The sequence below is a fragment of the Myodes glareolus genome, chromosome 25 (genome assembly GCF_982192425.1).
Source record: "Myodes glareolus chromosome 25, mMyoGla1.1, whole genome shotgun sequence".
Classification (NCBI taxonomy): Eukaryota; Metazoa; Chordata; class Mammalia; order Rodentia; family Cricetidae; genus Myodes; species Myodes glareolus.
The window spans coordinates 6,042,632-6,060,301 of NC_142050.1; positions in this window are offsets into that span (position 1 = coordinate 6,042,632).

Sequence of the window (17,670 nt, forward strand, 5' to 3'; positions counted from 1 at the left end):
CAGGAACCTGGAGGCAGAAATTGAAGTAGAAACCATGGAGGAGTGCTGCTTACTGCCTTGTTCCTCATCGCTAGTTCACTCTGCTTTGTTATACACTCCAGAGCCACCTGCCCAGGGTGGTGCCATCTGCCCAGGATGGTGCCACCCGAAATGTACTGGGCCCTCCCATATCAATCACTAAGAAAATGCCCACAGGCTTGCCTACATGCAATCATAAAGAGGAATTTTCCCAACTAAGAGTCTCTCTTCTCTGATATGGCTAGTCCTGTGACAAGTTGACAAAATCTAATCAGCACCCTACACTACACTACACTGTGTGCATGTGCGTGTGTGTGTGTGTGTGTGTGTGTGTGTGTGTGTGTGTGTGCGTATGCACACACACTCAGGAATATACCTCATTTTTATATTTTTACAATAATCCACCTTCCCTGGAACAACCACTTTACAATATTTTTATCAGACATTACATAGAGCTAGAATATCTATCTATCTATCTATCTATCTATCTATCTATCTATCTATCTATCTATCTATCTTTCTATCTATCATCTATTTTCCCAAGAAATATTTGCTGTCAATTAGGAATGCTGACATCTTATCCCAAACCTCGAGAGTGAGAAGAATCATGATAATAAGAGAATTGACATTTTTACATCACTGGAAGGTGTGGGAAAGGTCATCAGACCACATGTTACAATGTGTGTATGTTAGAGATACATGTGCAGATGCTCTGATTTTCAGTTTTTCCCTTTAGACAGTCTTCGTCACAGCTCTCTTCATGAATGCACCAATACCATTGATTTTGTTTTGAAAAAGCTATAGGTGAAAAAATGTAAAAACTTTATGTATACTATAGTTGTACATAAATCTGCTTATCTTTTTAAAAATTGAATAATATAAATAACTTTTCCTGACACATAAAAGTGTAAGGCATATGGCAGGATGGAATTTTCTTCAATGTTGTGGTTGCAGTTCCCCCTCTTGCTGTTCTATACAGCATTTCTGTTGACATCTGCCCATGATTCCTTTTCTTGAAGAGCTTGAGTTTGAACTGGGAGGGTTTTACCACTGCTCTTCAGCTGTATCTCATACTGCGTTAGTAAAGAAGGCTAAGGGAGATTGTTTGCCCTGAGTTTGATCACCATCACCGCACAAACCAGGTGAGATAGAGCACTCAGCTATCTCAGCACTTGGCAGCTGGAGGCAGGAGGATCAGAAGTTCAAGGACATCCATAGCTACCAAGTGAGTTTGAGGTCAGCTTTGGCTATACAGGACCCTGTTTCAAAAAGAAAACAATTCTGTGATAGGTAGATCACTATCTCCAATTCATTTATCTTTTTATCTTTACATTGAAATCTCTTCTGTAGCATCATCCTGAATCCAGAGAGCAAGAAGGAAAAATATGTCTCCTTCAAAGGGACTAGAATCCAACTCACACTGAGATTCATGGAGAAACAGAGGGATAAACTGATTAGCTTAATTCCTTTGCTGGTTGTAAAAGTGAACCTAATTCTTCTGAGATTCTTACATGCAAGTGAGTGCAAGACATTTGCCATTAGGTTTTAAACAATGCAAATTTATTTAATGTTTCAGTTTCAGAGAAAACAAGAATAAATATTAAAAGAAGGCCTTTTCCTGCAAATTCTATTGCAAGGTGATATTTTACAATGAAGAAAAATTGTGGTTTAACCCACCTCACCTTCCTGGAAGAACAAAAGAACCTTCATGATCATGTTAGAGTATGAATAAATGCATAATGAGAGAAACCAGCCAGGACACTGAAAACTCTGGTCCTCTTGGAAAAATGAAAAGACACACAAATCATGCTTTACTTAATGGTATGTTTTTATTTCTTTCAGAGGAAACCTAAGGTTACTGGGGAGCAGGGTAGCAACACAGCATCTGAAAGATGACAAAAATCTGGAAAAGAATCAGAGATATGGAAAAGAAGAAGATATATGGAGAAATATTAGTCTTTCCTGATATTCACTCGCAGGGCCTGATGTAGCACAAGTGACAGAGAGATAATGCACCCAGCGGATGGTGAGAGGGGGCCACAGGCATTTTACCGGGTGTTAACTTGTCCTGAAAATTGGACTATTATTTTATTTCTAAAGTGTAATTGTTTGTGCTTCTCAGCAGGGACAGCAGAGTGGTCCATCATTGACTTATGGTTAAAACTCACAGTGAAATTCACAACAAAGTAGCAGAATCTCCCCCCTCTCCGTCCCAGCTCTAAGAACTTTGCATCCTGCATTCACCATGTTTCTTCTTATATGGAAGGGACTGGGGTATGACTTGGATATATCCAAAGACCATCACCAGATCATGTTGATCCTCAAGTGGACAATGTTATAGCTACTTCTCTCTTAGATGTTATGAAATGTGTGTCAGAAGCAACTTTTAAAAGGGGGATTTATTTTGGCTCAGGGTTTAAGAACCCATCATGTTAGAAAGGCATTACTTTAGGTATGTGAGGCAGCTGGTCATATTGTGTCCAATATCAGAAAGCAAAAAAAGATGCAACCTAGTGTTCTATTTGCTTTTCCCTTGGAAGCCCGGGTCACAGATTGGTGCCAAACATATTTGATACAGGTTTTCCTATATCAGTTAAATCTTTCTGAAGACACTTTCACATTTTTCCCAGATGTGTGTCTCCCAGGTGACTCCAAATCCACTCAAATTGACAGAGGAGATTAATTATCATAGATGCCCATTTTGTGATAACCCATCATCTCCAGATTATTATTTATATCTCCAGATTATTATTTATATAGTTTCTAGACCTGGGGCCAGTTCTGACTTTGTCTTTCCTACTGAACAGCCCCTTCTCCACATTGCTCTCAAAATTACTCACATTTCCAGAACATATATGCTTTTTAAAGCATTTATAGCCCCCACTACAGAGACATACACACATACTTTCGATTTATACTCATTTGTGACACCACTGACATTCCCTAGATTCTTACCATCTAGTAAATACCTTACCTCAAGACACCCTAGTAAATACTGGAGAAATAATCAGGGATTTACCTTCAGAAAATACATTTTTGAAAAAGGCAATGTAGTTTTCATTAAAACACACTAGTTGATTTTGTATCCTGTTACAGTACTAAAAATGTTGATCAGCTGTAGGAGTTCTTTGGTAGAGTTTTTGGGGTCGCTTATGTACACTATCATATCATCTGCAAATAATGAAAGTTTGACTTCTTCCTTTCCATTTTGAATCCCCTTGATCTCTTTATGCTGTCTTATTGCTATTGCTAGAACTTCAAGCATTATATTGAAGAGGTATGGAGAGAGTGGACAGACTTGTTCCTGATTTTAGTGGGATGGCTTTGAGTTTCTCTCCATTTAATTTAATATTAGCTGTCGGCTTGCTGTATATTGCTTTTATTATATTTAGGAATGAACCTTGTATCCCCAATCTCCCCAAGACCTTTATCATAAAGGGGTGTTGAATTTTGTCAAATGCTTTTTCAGCATTTAATGAAATGATCAGATGGTTTTTTATCCTTCAGTTTATTTATATGATGGATTATGTTAATAGATTTTCGTATGTTGAACCAGCCCTGCCTCTCTGGGATGAAGCCTACGTGATCATAATGTATATTTTTTGGATGTATTCTTTGATTCAGTTTGCCGGTATTTTATTGAGAATTTTTGCATCGATGTTCATGAGTGAGATTGGTCTGTAATTCTCTTTCTTGCTTAAGTCTTTGTGTGGTTTTGGTATCAGGGTGACTGTAGCTTCATAAAAGGAGTCAGGCAATGACTCTTCTGTTTCTATTTTGTGAAACACAGTAAGGAGTATAGGTATTAACTCTTCTTGGAAGTTCTGATAGAATTCTGCATTGAAACCATCTGGTCCAGGGCTTTTTTTGGTAGGGAGGTTTCTGATGACAGCTTCTATTTCCTCATGACTTACAGGTCTATTTAAACTGCTCACCTGGTCTTGACTTAATTTTGGTAAATGGTACTTATCTAAAAAAGTGTCCATTCCTTTCACATTTTCCAATTTTGTGGCATACAGACTTTTGTAGTAAGATTTAATGATTCTCTGAATTGTCTTTGTGTCTGGAGTTATGTGCCCCTTTTCATTTCTGATCTTGTTAATTTGCGTGTTCTTCCTCTGGCGTTTGATTAGTTTGGCTAGGGGTTTGTCAATCTTGTTGATTTTCTCCAGGAACCAGCTTTTTGTTTCATTGATTCTTTGGGTTGTTTTCTGTGTTTCAATTTTGTTGATTTCAGCCCTCAGTTTGATTATTTCCTGGGTGAGTCTGCTTCTTTTTCTTCTAGAGCTTTCAGGTGTGCTGTTAAGTCTCTAATGTGTGCTTTCTCTGCTTCCTTTATGTGGGCACTTACTGCTATGAACTTTCCTCTTAGCACTGCTTTCATAGTGTCCCATAGGTTTGGGTATGTTGTGTCTTTATTTTCACTGAATTCAAGGAAGACTTTAATTCCTCTCTTTATTTCTTCCTTGACCCAGGGATGGTTCAGTAGTTGACTGTTCCGTTTCCATGAGTTTGTAGGCTTTCTGGGGTTAGAATTTTTGTTGAATTCTAACTTTATTTTATGGTGATCCGATGGAATGCAGGTGATTACTACAATTTCTTTATATCTATGGATGTTTGCTTTGTTACCAATTATGTGATCAATTTTTGAGAAGGTTCCATGAGATGCTGAGAAGAAGGTATATTCTTTTCTATTTGGGTGGAATGTTCTATAGATGTCTGTTAGGTCCATTTGGTTCATTACATCTGTTAGTTCTCTTATTTCTCTGTTAAGTTTCTGTCTGGTTGACCTGTCCATTGGTGAGAGAGGAGTGTTGAAATCACCCACTACTAGAGTGTGGGGTTTGATGTATGCTCTGAGTTCTAGTAATGTTTCTTTTACATATGTGGGTGCTTTAATATTAGGGGCGTAGATATTCAGGATTGAGACTTCCTCCTGATGAATTGTTCTGGATAGGAGTATAAAGTGTCCATTTCCATCTCTTCTGATTGATTTTAGTTTGAAATCACTTTTGTTAGATATTAGTATAGCCACAGCCACTTGTTTCTTTGGTCCATTTGATTGGAAAACCTTTTCCCAACCCTTTACTCTGAGGTAGTGCCTGTCTTTGTGTTTGAGGTGTGTTTCTTGTAGGCAGCAGAATGTTGGATCCTGACTTTGTATCCATTCTCTTAACCTGTGCCTTTTTATAGGTGAGCTGAGACCATTGATATTAAGCGATATAAATGACCAGTGGTTGTTAACTCCGGTTATTTTTCCTGGTGGTAGTGTTTGTGTGTTTCCCTTCTTTGAGTTGTGCTGGTGGAGGGCTGTCAGATGCTTGTGTTATTATGGGTGTTGTTGGCTTCCTTGGTTTGTGATTTTCCTTCTAGTATTTTCTGTAAGGCTGGGTTTGTGGCTACATATTGTTTACATCTGTTTTTGTCCTGGAATATCTTGTTTTCTCCATTGATGGTGAATGCAAGCTTTGCTGGATATAGTAGTCTGGGCTTGCATCCATGGTCTCTTAGTTTCTGCAGCAATCTACCCAAGACCTTTGGCTTTCATGGTTTCCATTGAGAAGTCAGGTGTAATTCTGATAGGTTTCCCTTTATATGTTATTTGACCTTTTTCCCTTGCAGCTCTTAATATTTGTTCTTTATTCTGTATGTTTTGTATTTTGATTATTATATGGCGAGGGGATAATTTTTTTGGATCCAGTCTATTTGGTGTTCTGTATGCTTCTTTTACCTTCATAGGAATACCCTTCTTTAGGTTGGGAAAGTTTTCTTCTATAATTTTGTTGAATATATTTTCTGGGCCTTTGAGCTGTAACTCTTCACCTTCTTCTACCCCTATTATTCTTAAGTTTGTTTTTTTCATGGTGTCCCAGATTTCCTGGATGTTTTGTGTTAAGAATTTGTTGGATTTGTTTTGTTCTTTAATCAGTGAGTTTATTTCCTCTGTCATATCTTCAGTGTCTGAGATTCTTTCTTCTATCTCTTGTATTCTGTTGGTAATACTTGTCTCTGTAGTTTCTGTTCATTTACCCAGATTTTCCATGTCCAGCCTTCCCTCGGTTTGTGTTTTCTTCATTACCTCCATTTCATTTTTCAAGTCTTGAACTGTTTCCCTTACCTGTTTGATTGCTTTTTCTTTTTGGGGGGGTATCTTTGAGAGATTTATCCATTTCCTCTACCTTTTTGTTTATCATCTCTATTTCTTTATGGCAGGTTTTCACCTCCTGTTTAAGGTCCTCTAATATTTTCATAATGTTCCGTTTAAAGTCGATTTCTTCTATTTCTTCTGGAGTAGGATGTTCAATTCTTCTTGTTTTGTGATCGCTGGTTTCTAGTGATGTCATGTTGCCTTTCAGGTTGTTGGAGGAATTCTTGCATTGGCGCCTGCCCATCCCTTCCTTCAAATACAGCCAAGAGAGTCTTGGTGTCTTGGTCTAACCTTTGCTGTGACTGACTCTGGGTGGATCTCCTCAGCGCAGGCGCAGCAACTGTTGCCGTGTCGGCCGATCTGAAAGGTTGTCCTCAGCATAGGAACAGGACTCTTGGAGGTCTAAGGACCCCGCAGACAAAAGGGCGAACTCGAGGGGGAGGGGAGAGTTGTCTGGATCCAAGAAGCCACTGCAGCAGGAACTGGAGGTGCCGTGCACTCCCCTCTGGCCGGGCGGGTGTGCACTCACCCCTCTGAGTGAGTAGCCTCAGTGAAGGAGCAGGACCTGTTCCTGTTCCTGTTTCTGGGCCAAGGACCTCGCAGACAATAGAGCAGGCTTGAGGGGGGGTCAGGGAAGTGTGGAACAGAGAAGCCCCTGCAGCAGGAGCTAAAGGGGCCTACTGCTCCTTTTTTGAAAAAGTGTTTTAGTAGTTTCCCAGCTGAAGGTGGTAAGATGTGAGGTGGCCGTTCTTTATCCAGACTCTCAGAGGTGGTGACACATGCATGTATGGAGTGGTTTAGAAGGCAGCGTGATGGATTTTCAACACACCGAAACCCTCCTCTAATTTCTACTAAAGCTGTACCAACAGCAGCCAGAGGAATGAACACCACCCCCACCACTAACTATGTTAATATTACTTCTTCCAAATATAGCAAAGGGTACTCTTGTCTTTCTCTGATGCTCTAAAATGTTAAGTATTTTTTCTTTTTCTTTTTTTTCCAAAGTTTATTAAATTATGAAAGTTTCCATTTCCGCCCCTCCTCCCAACACCCTCCCACTCCCCTCTCCCCCTCCTCCTCCCTCTCCATCCCTAAGAGCAGTCAGGGCTTCCAGCCCTGTGGGAAGTTCAAGTTCCTCCTCCCTCCCTCCAGGTCCAGGAAGGTGAGTATCCAAACAGACTGGATCCCAAAAATCCAATATATGCAGAGGAAACAAGTCCCAGTGTCATTGTCAATGGCTTTTCAGAAAGGCTCCGGGCCAGCCACATTCAGAAAATCTGGTTGGATCAGATGCTCGTTCAGTCCCAGTCCAACTGGCCTTGGCGAACTCTCATTAGATCAGTCCCCTTGTATCAGTGGGTGATCGCACCCCTCGCGGTCTTGAGGTTTTTTTTCATGTTCTTCCTCCTTCTTCTCCTCATTTGGACCATGGAGGGCTCAGTCCGGTGCTCCAATGTGGGTTTCTGTCTGTATCGCCATCCATCGTCAGATGAAGGATCTATGGTGATAAGCAAAATCTTCATCAGTATGGTTATAGGCCAAGGCTGGTTCAGGCACCCTCTCCTCTGTCCAGAGAACAATCTGGGGATCTCTCCTTGGACCTGGGATTCCATCTATAATCAAGTCTCTTGTAAACCCTAAAATGACTCCCTTAGTTGAGATATATTCTTCCCTGATCCCATATCCATCCTTCCTCCCTCCCCTCATCTCAGTCCCCCGAGTTTTCCCCATTCTTCCCCTACTCCCTTCTCTTTAACCCTCTCCCCTTCCGACAACCCTCCCACCCACCCCTCCATGCACTCGAGGTTACCTGGGACTCTTGTCTATTTCCAATCTCCAGGAGGATAACTACATGATTTTCTTCAGGTTTACCTTTTTATTTAGCTTCTCTAGGATCTCGAATAATAGGCTCAAAGACCTTTAATTATGGCTAGAATCCACTTATGAGTGAATACATACCATATTCCTCTTTTTGGGTCTGGCTTACCTCACTCAGTAAAGCGTTTTCTATGTCCATCCATTTGCATGCAAAATTCAAGATGTCATTGTTTTTTACCGCTGAGTAAAACTCTAGTGTATATATGTTCCACACCTTCCTTAACCATTCTTCTATTGAGGGGCACCTAGGTTGTTTCCAGGTTCTGGCTATTACAAATAGTGCTGCTATGAACATAGTTGAACAAATGCTTTTGTGGTATGATAGGGCATCTCTTGGGTATATTCCCAAGGGTGGAATAGCTGGGTCTTGAGGGAGATTGACTCCCAGTTTCCTGAGAAACCGCCACACTGATTTCCACAGTGGCTGCACAAGTTTGCATTCCCACCAACAATGGATGAGAGTTCCCCTCTCTCCACATCCTCTCCAGCATAGGCTATCATTGGTGTTTTTGAGTTTAGCTAATCTGACCGGTGTAAAATGGTATCTCAAAGTTGTTTTGATTTGCATTTCCCTGATCGCTAAGGATGTTGAGCATGACCTTAAGTGTCTTTTGGCCATTCGGAGTTCTGTTGAGAATTCTCTGTTCAGACCCTCACCCCATTTTTTAACTGGGTTAATTAGAGTTTTATTGTCTAGTTTCTTGAGTTCTTTGTATATTTTGGAGATCAGGCCTTTATCTGATGAGGGGTTGGTGAAGATCTCCCAGTCAGAAGGTAGCCTTTTTTTTCTTACTGACGGTGTCCTTTGCTTTACAGAAGCTTCTCAGTTTCAGGAGGTCCCATTTATTCATTGATTCTCTTATTGTCTGTGCTACTGGGGTTCTACTTAGGAAGTGGCCTCCTGTGCCTATATCTTGTAGACTACTTCTCACTTTCTCTTCTATCTGCTTCAAAGTGGTCCAATTAATGTTGAGGTCTTTAATCCATTTAGACTTGAGTTTTGTGCATGGTGATAGATATGGATCTACTTTCATTCTTCTACAGGTTGACATCCAGTTATGCCAGCACCATTTGTTAAAGATGCTTTCCTTCTTCCATTGCATACCTTTAGCCCCCTTGTCGAAAATCAAGTGTTCATAGGTTTGTGGGTTAATATCTGGGTCTTCTATTTGATTCCATAGGTCGACTTCTCTGTTATTATGCCAGTACCAAGCTGTTTTCAATACTGTAGCTGTGTAATAGAGTTTGAAGTCAGGGATGGTTATACCTCCAGAAGTTCCTTTATTATATAAGATTGTTTTGGTTATTCTGGGTTTTTTGTTTTTCCATATAAACATGATTATTGTTCTCTCAAGGTCTGTGAAGAAGTTTGATGAAATTTTGATGGGGATTGCATTGAATCTATAGATTGCTTTTGGTAGAATTGCCATTTTTACTATGTTGATCCTCCCAATCCAAGAGCAAGGAAGATCTTTCCATTTTCTGGTATCCTCCTCTATTTCTTTCTTCAAAGACTTAAAGTTCTTGTCAAATAGATCTTTCACTTCCTTGGTCAGAGTTATCCCAAGATATCTTATGCTATTTGTGACTATCGTGAAAGGTGAAGTTTCTCTGATTTCCCTCCCTGCTTCTTTATCCTTTGTGTATAGGAGGGCAACTGATTTTTTTGGAGTTGATCTTGTATCCTGCCACATTACTAAAGGTGTTTATCAGCTGTAGGAATTCTTTGGTAGAGTTTTTGGGGTCGCTCATGTATACTATCATATCGTCTACAAATAACGAGAGTTTAACTTCTTCTTTTCCAATTTGAATCCCCTTGATCCCCTTATGTTGTCGTATTGCTATTGCTAGAACTAAGAATTTTTTCAAAAAAGAAAACAGGGCATCAAAATGGAAAAATTATTTTCTTTCCAAAAATAGTTTTATTTTATTTATTTTACTTGATGATTGCTGAGAGAGCTCAGTGAGTAAAGGTGCTAGTTACCAATGCCAACAACCTGAATTCTACCTCTGGGTCCTACCTGGAGGAAAGTGAGAACTCCCAACAGTTGTCCACCAACCTCACATGAGTGCCAGTGCACATGATTGTGCATACACACACACACACACACACACACACACACACACACACACAGAGTCTCCCTCTCTTTTTCTTTGTAATAAAAATTAAAATAGTTTCATATCACTTTTTTTAAAAGTGCAAACATTGTGCTCATTACATGACCTTAGAACCTCATTTTAAAATGACTTGCCTGAAGCTTCAGATAGACTAGCTCTCATAGTCTAAAAACGAATTCTCTCTGTCTCATGCCAGAAAGACATCAACTGGACTGGAACTTTCTGTCTGTGTGGTAGCATCGCCTCAGCATTAAGCTTTCTGGAAACTAAGTACTTTATACTCATGATCGGAAATTAAATTAGCTTCTAGCTGCATGAACCGCGGATGTACAAAGGTTACACAACGCCTAGGCCCAGCTCTGCCTTTAAGACGTTTTGTCTTTACTGAGTAGCTCATTATTTCCTGTTGTGATCAAACCACAGCCGTCGCGAGGCACTTCACGCCAACCCCGGAGATCGAGGTCGCCAGTTTGAGGATGGAGGGCAGCATAATTCAGTTCCCTACTCCGGAAGGAGCAGAGCTCTCTATAAGGCCCTTGGCTTTTCACTCTGAAGAGCTACTGAAGGAGCTCCAGTTTGTCAGCATCCGAGCTGGTGGACTGGAATATGCTTAAGTGTGCTAAATTCCCTCAGGATGAAGAGGAATGTGTCTTTCTGATGTGATCAGACCAATTCTGGAGAAAAGGTTTATTTGTGGTAGAAGTTTTTCTCCCTTAGAGAAGAATAAAGCAAATGCCCTCTTGTATAGAAGCTTCCAGTTTCATCTCTTTGGAGTTCCTTTTCTGGATTCCAAGACCCACCTATGCTCTCACTTGAAATAGCTGCCTCTGTCTTCATCTCCGTCTTCAAAGGGAAAACAGCACAGCTAGAAGCAGCAAATACGGCATGGTTGATTTTGATCGTCAAATTGATAGGATTGCGAAATGCATGGGGCAAAGTGAAGCCTTCTTTTGGCTGCGTCTCTGAGGTTTTAGAGAAAGGATTAAGAAGAGAAGACCCCCAGTCCCCAATGTCCTGAGGGTGGTTAGCACCATGGGGTCCAGAATCAAATAAGAAGCTGAGGACCCTCAGTTCCCCCTCTCTCCTGCCTGGTATGGACATGTGAGCTGGAAGTTCCATGCTTCAGTTTCTTCCTCACTATGACGGACTTGTCCTTGAGCCAAACAAATGTTGCCTGACGTTGGTTTTTGTCAGATATTGGGCTATAGCAAAAAGAAAGCTAATAGAAAGTCTGAACTCTGATCCAGAAACTCAAACACAAGACATTTGATATTGCTTCACGGTGTCTTTTCCCTGTCTTCTGTAGAGCAATGTGCTCTGCCAAGGATTCTGGGGACTCACGGATGGATGAGCCACTAGGAAGAAGGTACCTGTACTTCCAAACGTCTGCAAAGATAACAATTATGTCGATACAATTGAACTGTGATGTGAGCAAAGAATTTCCTTTAATGTTCTACAGCACTGGGGGAGGTTAGTAGATGGAGGCACTAACCTAACGTCCTTTAATATAGCATAAAATAAATGTCAGGTCTCATAATCACTTGACATCGAAAGCAGTGTTTGAGCTAATAGAGTTCTAGGTTTATCTCAGCCCCACAGTCAGGAAATACACTACTTTTTTACTCTTAGGGCCGTCTCCAGATATTATGGTTAAAAATGGAAATTATCCTTGAAAATATTATTCAAAATACTTAGCATAATGTCTATAAACAGTATGAGCCATGTTATATAATAATACACTTATCACTGAGGACATTGATATAATAGGTTTGCTCAAACTTCATTTAAATTTAAATATGCAAATGTCCCCTTTGAAGAAATTTAGTCTATTATAGTGTAATGACATTTAGCCTCACTTCAAAATGCAGCTAATTTAGATCATTTCAGAGAAAATGACAACTGTTCCCTTGTTACAAAGAGCACAAATTAGATGGTTTACCATTCTTACTGACTAAAGTTAATTACTGGTGTTAATAATACTTTACGCTTACATAACATTTCACTTGAGTATACCCATTGCCTGTTGTTGCAAATGATGAAACATTTCTGTAATCTGGGAAGGAGGTAACATGTAGTGGACATGAGCTGATGAGAAGCAATGTCCATTCTTGGCAGATGTTTCTCCATGAGATCTGTAGAAACCGAGGTACAGCTACTGGGGGAAACAGAGGAGTGGGGAGCAGGGTTGTCTGTATTGGTTTGCCTCTGGTGAGAATGCGCCAGCAAGTGCAGCTCTCCGGGGGAAAGAAGAGTCTAGAGCATGCCAACAGATGCCCAATGGGAACGGCACGGCAGCCAGGCAGTATTCCTCATCAGCTAGTCTGTCTTTTGGGCTGCTATTTTATTCTCTAACTTTTATTGGCTTCTAAAGTTTCTTTTTGATTCTATGAGACATCTAATATTGTAGATTAAAACTTGCTTTGTTTTCTATATGTTGATTTAAATTGGGTTTTATTTTTGACACCCAAACTTGAGTGCCATGTGGCATTTGGAATGTATGACGTCTGCGTGGGTGACCCAAGGCACAGCCGTGAGGTCCCTGAGGCCTCACCCCAGCAGATTGTGCTTTGCCTCTTTGCCTGGACTCATAGTATAAAGTTCTGTTCTTCCAAACCTGGGATCTAATTCCTAGTCAAAGTTTAGCCCTCAATTGACCCCTCGCTTCATGTGAAACGTGTGCAAAGTTCTCCCTTCCTTTTGAGATACACAATGTGTGCTCCTACGGAATGTCCTGCATATAGCTCATTGAGCCCTATGATACCTTAGTCCTTCACTACCCTGGAAGTTCCTTGAAGAGGAAGTTTGTGATATTTTTCAAGGTTCCTCCAGACATGATGCAGTTCTTGGAACATAATAGACACTCAGTAAATTTCTGCTTAGTGAATCAGGAGAACTAATGCCCTTAATGGGTTCAGAGGAATGCATTAGAAGAGTTTGAACTTTTTAAAGATTCATTTTAATTTTTATTTGTGTATAAGTGTCTGTATGTCTGCCATGTATGTCTGGGTGAAGGTGTCAGTGTTGTGAGTGCTGGGTACTGAATATGGGGTTTCTGGAAAAGCAGTAAGTGTTTCTCTCTCTCTCTCTCTCTCTCTCTCTCTCTCTCTCTCTGTCTGTGTGTGTGTGTGTGTGTCTGTGTGTGTTTGCCTCTTTCTCTCTCTGTGTGTAGTTTTTTGAAACAGGGTTGCTCTGTGTAGCTCTGACTGTCCTGAAACTTTCTCTGTAGGCCAGGCTGGCCTCAAACTCAGAGCTCCTCTTGCCTCTGCCTCCCCAGGGCTGGGATTAGAGGCGTGTGGCCCTACCTCCTGGCACAGTAAGTGCTCTTAACTGCTGAACCATCTTTCCAAGTGATTGAACTTCTGTTCGCTCACATCCCTAAACTAGAAAGCCATGCTACGCAAGTGTTTCAAGTTGTTTTTAGGGGGTTGGTGTGAAATTCTCGTAGTTTTTCATCTTGCAGTTGTCAGTGTGATTTGATTTAGAGACTCTAGTAGATTAATAAAGTACATATCGGAATGTGTCTGTAGGGCATTTCCAGAGACGCTTGGCAGGTGGGAGAACGGTCAGGGCAGGCGTCTCCACCTCCAATGTGTGTGTGGTATCACCCAGCATTCTGGAGCCAAGAGGGGACAAAAGCAATAGGAAGGGAAAGCACACATAGCCCCCACCTGTGCTGAGTGTAGGCTTACTCTCAGCGTCCAGCTGTCATCAGCTGAGTCATGACACTCTGCCTCACTACAGACCCATTGTAAAAGACCTAGGTGACCACGCACTGATACTTCTGAAAACATGAACCAAAAATAAGTCCGTTTTTCCTTTAAGGTTGATTTGCTCAGCTATTTTGTCATAGTGAAGAAAAGTAAGCAACCACAGTTTTTGTTTTTGTTTGTTTTGCACGCATCATTTCTTTGGATGTTGGTGGTGACATCATTAAGTCAGACTATACTCATGGAATTTACATTTGTAAGACAATTTAGGTTAGGCATCAATTATTACAGATTGAAAAAATTTAGTACAACAAAATTAATTTTTTATTTATATACTCCCAAACTCCCACTCAGCCTTTCCCCCTTGCTCTGCATCTACAGTCAGATGGCAAGACTCTGCCCTTCAAACGTCACCTAGTAGTGTACAAGCATGCAGAAGTATAGGTCCTCTTGTTGTTTAATAATTCCTAGCAAACTGGACTTTATTTTAAGGAGTAATTTAGAAATTCCAGATGTACCTAGTCTTGTTTCAATGAGGAATCTGAGGTTTGGAAAGGTCACAGTGACTAATACAGGACCATTCCTAATTGAGGAAGCGGTTGTACTGCATCAAGGTCTCCATTTTTCTACTTCAGCAGAAAAACTGGAGAGAAAAACCCATTTGTGGCGAGTGCTACACGATTCCTTTTTAAGGGAAGGAAAGTCTGCCCTGGGATCTTGGTTAGGACACATAGTTGGTGTCTCCTGTGCCATTTCGTCCTCCACCCACATCTTCTCCTCCTAATCCTACCATGACCATTCCTTACAGAACTTTAGACAACTGCCAATTGATGTGGGATTCCCCTCTGTATGCTGTGAATACCATTGGCTAATGAAGAATGTGTTTTGGGCCTGGCAGGGCAGATTAGAGGTGGTGGTGTTGGTGTTGGGGTACTAAATGGGAAAGAAGGGAGAGTCAGAGAGATGCCATGGAGCTGCCAGAGGAGAAAGATGTGAACCGCCAGCTGGTAGGCCACAAGCCTCACGGTAAAATATAAAAGAATGGAAATGGGTTAACTTTAGATGTAAGAGCTAGCTAGCAGTGCGCTTAAGGAATTGGCCAAACAGTGATTTAATTAATACAGTTTCTGTGTGGTTATTTCGGGTCTGGGCAGTTGGGAACAAACAAGTGGCCTCCCTACTACAACTAATCATCTACTTCTCCAGTTTCTTTCAAAGCCCACGTTATACAGAGGAAACTTTTACCTACTGGAATTTAAAGATTTGGGGGATAGCTTTGGTGAAAACATGGCCAACTGCCCAGAGAGCTCACTAGAACATGGGCGATTCTCAAAAAGTCTCAGGTAGATCTGCTTTAAAATATTGCTTCAGGCATGAACACACACAAATACGAAAGCTCCCTTATACTAACAAAAATCAGTCAGAAAGATAATTTCCATGGTCTCTAAGTAGGACAGGAGAGATGCTGTGAGTGACTGGGATACATTAGAGACATTTATGAAACTGTTGAAAGATTAATTTAATGAAAAAGAATATGTTGTTGTGTCCCAATTTTTCAGGTATTCTATTTAATGCTAATTTTATATGCATAAACTTTAATAAATGACCATTTTACCTGCTAAAATCCATACTTATGAATTCCTAATTATTTCCATATTTTTAATAATATAAAAGTAATAACTTACCTATTCCCTTCCAAATGAGTCTCAATAAAATTTTCCAATGTTAGAGGCCTTGGGGACTAGCAACTAAAAGCACACACCATTGAGTTTATTGAGAAGCCCATGTAATTTTGACTTTAAGATATATAGAATAAGTTTCCTGCAGCGCAGTAACTTGTCCCAGGTCACAGTTGATTCCCACATCCACCCTCTGTCTGTAGTGCCAGCCATCTTGGAATACTGGGGTTCTCAATTATTGCTGCATCACAGGTAGGCCAACACTGGACTCCATGTGACACCTGTATGCTAGCAGAAGGGCCTTTTCCTTATCCTTTTAAATTGAAGTGAGATCCCATAAATCTCGGAGTTACTTTAGAGCACTATAGACACACCTCTGAGTTCCTGCAGAATTAAAAAAAAGAGGCCCACACAAAATCTGTGGATGTCTGTATTGTGTACAGTGTGATTTTCTATGATTCTCTCCATTTGCCATAAAGAGAGGCTTCCTTGATGAGGTAGCTACACTTACCCATGTGTATAGGGATAAGTTTTAGAGTATAGTAAAGAGTTATGCAGGTCTAGGAAAATTACTAGTAGATTCTTTTCCAAGGTCCATGACCTCACTAGCCCTGGGATGCTGGCTAGGTTTCCAGAATCAGGCATGATTTTCCCTCTTGCTAAGAGGGCTTTAAGTTCAATTAGAAAGCCACTGGCTACCACTCAAATGTGTGTGTCCCTCATTGTGTGTCTTGTTATGGCGGTGACTGCTGTGGATCACATGTGTTTCAGCTGCGAGGGCAGTTAACTGCTTTTCTCCCTTGGCAGTTTACACAGTATTTTCAGAAACCATGGAAGTTAGACTGCAGGAAAAGGGCTTTCAAATCAGTTCCAGACTGAATCATCAGAGACCTGTGTCCCAAGTGTGCAGTGTCTTCAGCAACAGGAACTCACAGTCAACTCCTGAGAGCAACAAACGGCTATGCTATACTGATAACCTATGTTGTTTTGAGAGTTGACCCAACTAACCATTCAAAAGAACTTTTCTACTGCCTGGTCTTGGGTTTTTTGCTAGTTATTCTTGTAAGGAGAATTGTCAGCCCAAATGGCTTAACTGCTTTTAGTGTGTGTGTGTGTGTGTGTGTGTGTGTGTGTGTGTGCGCGCATACACTTACATGTCTTGTGTATAATTTCAGATAAATACAAAATGATTCTTTGACATTTCATCAAACAAGCTTGGTGCTGTTTGCCCCTCAGCCCTCCTTCTCCTTCCGTACTGACCGTCCTTCCTCTTCCACAGTTGGAGACTCTCCCATCTGTATCCTGCTTTCCTTTTCTCACTTGCATTTTGCTGGTCCTCTTCCACCCTGCCATGGTCCCTTTAGAACTTCCTGGGTTCTGTAACTTTTCCGTACTGTACACTCACATCTGATGGTTTGGAGCTGGGAATGGCTGATGGGAGAGAACACACGCCATTTGTCTTCCTGCGTCTGGACTACCCCCTTTAACACAATGTTTTTTAAGCTCTGAGATAGAACAACATATGATGGGTGGTGGAGGAAAAGTGTTGCTCCAGGTAGACTTTACTGAACGTTTTTAGTACTCCACTATTTTTGCAAGGATAAATCAGACTTCAGATTATGTTTTGACACTATCCTTTTTTTATTTCTCCTATGGCAACACAAAGTTGAAATTATCTATCATTTATCTATCTATCATCTATCTATCTATCTATCTATCTATCTATCTATCTATCTATCTATCTATCTGTCTATCTATCTATCTATGATATATCTATTCTCTATCTTTAAATAACATATCTGTCTATCGATTAGCTGGAGGGAAAGAAATTTCTCCCATTTTCTCAGGTTTATTCCCCTTATATCCCAAGTGGAGTTGTGTCTTGTATAGGATTGCTAGAAATTAGGCTACTTGATAGAGTAGTTTTCCTGACAGAAAATGGTTATTCTTCCACCCAAACCATTTCTGTGAAATGTACAAATGGTAAAGCAATAGCAACAACAACAAAAAAAATTGCAAAGAGTCTGTAATAGGTTGAAGAAGTAATTTGTGGTCAGACACAGTGACAAAGGACATGGGATCTCTGCAGGGTAGAGAAGGAGTAGAAACTGTGCCAACTAGG